Genomic DNA, 3,610 nt, shown 5'->3' on the forward strand with positions numbered 1-3,610 from the left:
TTCTTTTTATGTCATTTTATTTGTTTCGGCACAAACCCGTAAGAAATCAGAGGACGCAACACCCGACAACGGGCGCAGGGCGATATAATGACAATGCAAACATGTATACAGCTCTATCGAAAATGTCACACTCAGTATACAGCACTGTCACTCACGGTATATAGAAGTGATCACACTCAGTATACAGCACTGTCACACCCGGTATATAGAAGTGATCACACTCAGTATACAGCACTGTCACTCACGGTATATAGAAGTGATCACACTCAGTATACAGCGCTGTCACACCCGGTATATAGAAGTGATCACACTCAGTATACAGCGCCGTCACACCCGGTATATAGAAGTGATCACACTCAGTATACAGCGCTGTCACACCCGGTATATAGAAGTGATCACACTCAGTATACAGCGCTGTCACACCCGGTATATAGAAGTGATCACACTCAGTACACAGCGCTGTCACACCCGGTATATAGAAGTGATCACACTCAGTATACAGCACTGTCACACCCGGTACATAGAAGTGATCACACTCAGTATACAGCGCCGTCACACCCGGTATATAGAAGTGATGACACTCAGTATACAGCGCCGTCACACCCGATATATAGAAGTGATCACACTCAGTATACAGCGCTGTCACACCCGGTATATAGAAGTGATCACACTCAGTATACAGCGCTGTCACACCCGGTATATAGAAGTGATCACACTCAGTATACAGCGCTGTCACACCCGGTATATAGAAGTGATCACACTCAGTATACAGCGCCGTCACACCCGGTATATAGAAGTGATCACACTCAGTATACAGCGCTGTCACAGCCGGTATATAGAAGTGATCACACTCAGTATACAGCGCTGTCACACCCGGTATATAGAAGTGATCACACTCAGTATACAGCGCTGTCACACCCGGTATATAGCAGTGATCGCACTCAGTATACAGCGCTGTCACACCCGGTATATAGCAGTGATCGCACTCAGTATACAGCGCTGTCACACCCGGTATATAGAAGTGATCACACTCAGTATACAGCGCTGTCACACCCGGTATATAGAAGTGATCACACTCAGTATACAGCGCCGTCACACCCGGTATATAGAAGTGATCACACTCAGTATACAGCGCTGTCACACCCGGTATATAGAAGTGATCACACTCAGTATACAGCACTGTCACAGCCGGTATATAGAAGTGATCACACTCAGTATACAGCGCTGTCACACCCGGTATATAGAAGTGATCACACTCAGTATACAGCGCTGTCACACCCGGTATATAGAAGTGATCACACTCAGTATACAGCGCTGTCACACCCGGTATATAGAAGTGATCACACTCAGTATACAGCGCCGTCACACCCGGTATATAGCAGTGATCACACTCAGTATACAGCGCCGTCACACCCGGTATATAGAAGTGATCACACTCAGTATACAGCGCTGTCACACCCGGTATATAGAAGTGATCACACTCAGTATACAGCGCTGTCACACCCGGTATATAGAAGTGATCACACTCAGTACACAGCGCTGTCACACCCGGTATATAGAAGTGATCACACTCAGTATACAGCGCCGTCACACCCGGTATATAGAAGTGATCACACTCAGTACACAGCGCTGTCACACCCGGTATATAGAAGTGATCACACTCAGTATACAGCGCTGTCACACCCGGTATATAGACGTGATCACACTCAGTATACAGCGCTGTCACACCCGGTATATAGAAGTGATCACACTCAGTATACAGCGCTGTCACACCCGGTATATAGAAGTGATCACACTCAGTATACAGCGCTGTCACACCCGGTATATAGAAGTGATCACACTCAGTATACAGCGCTGTCACACCCGGTATATAGAAGTGATCACACTCTATATACAGCGCAGTCACACCCCGTATATAGAAGTGATCACACTCAGTATACAGCGCTGTCACACCCGGTATATAGAAGTGATCACACTCAGTATACAGCGCCGTCACACCCGGTATATAGAAGTGATCACACTCAGTATACAGCGCCGTCACACCCGGTATATAGAAGTGATCACACTCAGTATACAGCGCCGCCACACCCGGTATATAGAAGTGATCACACTCAGTATACAGCGCTGTCACACCCGGTATATAGAAGTGATCACACTCAGTATACAGCGCTGTCACTCCCGGTATATAGAAGTGATCACACTCAGTATACAGCGCCGTCACACCCGGTATATAGAAGTGATCACACTCAGTATACAGCGCTGTCACACCCGGTATATAGAAGTGATCACACTCAGTATACAGCGCTGTCACACCCGGTATATAGAAGTGATCACACTCAGTATACAGCGCTGTCACACCCGGTATATAGAAGTGATCACACTCAGTATACAGCGCTGTCACACCCGGTATATAGAAGTGATCACACTCAGTATACAACGCTGTCACACCCGGTATATAGAAGAGATCACACTCAGTATACAGCGCTGTCACACCCGGTATATAGAAGTGATCACACTCAGTATACAGCGCCGTCACACCCGGTATATAGAAGTGATCACACTCAGTATACAGCGCCGTCACACCCGGTATATAGAAGTGATCACACTCAGTATACAGCGCTGTCACACCCGGTATATAGAAGTGATCACACTCAGTATACATCGCTGTCACACCCGGTATATAGAAGTGATCACACTCAGTATACAGCGCTGTCACACCCGGTATATAGAAGTGATCACACTCAGTATACAGCGCCGTCACACCCGGTATATAGAAGTGATCACACTCAGTATACAGCGCTGTCACACCCGGTATATAGAAGTGATCACACTCAGTATACAGCACTGTCACTCCCGGTATATGGAAGTGATCACACTCAGTATACAGCGCTGTCACACCCGGTATATAGCAGTGATCACACTCAGTATACAGCGCTGTCACACCCGGTATATAGAAGTGATCACACTCAGTATACAGCGCCGTCACACCCGGTATATAGCAGTGATCACACTCAGTATACAGCGCCGTCACACCCGGTATATAGAAGTGATCACACTCAGTATACAGCGCTGTCACACCCGGTATATAGAAGTGATCACACTCAGTATACAGCGCTGTCACACCCGGTATATAGAAGTGATCACACTCAGTATACAGCGCTGTCACGCCCGGTATATAGAAGTGATCACACTCAGTATACAGCGCTGTCACACCCGGTATATAGAAGTGATCACACTCAGTATACAGCGCTGTCACACCCGGTATATAGAAGTGATCACACTCAGTATACAGCGCCGTCACACCCGGTATATAGAAGTGATCACACTCAGTACACAGCGCTGTCACACCCGGTATATAGAAGTGATCACACTCAGTATACAGCGCCGTCACACCCGGTATATAGCAGTGATCACACTCAGTATACAGCGCTGTCACACCCGGTATATAGAAGTGATCACACTCAGTATACAGCGCTGTCACACCCGGTATATAGCAGTGATCACACTCAGTACACAGCGCTGTCACACCCGGTATATAGAAGTGATCACACTCAGTATACAGCGCTGTCACACCCGGTATATAGAAGTGATCACACTCAGTATACAGCGC

The sequence above is a fragment of the Rhinoderma darwinii genome, unplaced genomic scaffold (assembly GCF_050947455.1).
Source record: "Rhinoderma darwinii isolate aRhiDar2 unplaced genomic scaffold, aRhiDar2.hap1 Scaffold_881, whole genome shotgun sequence".
Taxonomy (NCBI): Eukaryota; Metazoa; Chordata; class Amphibia; order Anura; family Rhinodermatidae; genus Rhinoderma; species Rhinoderma darwinii.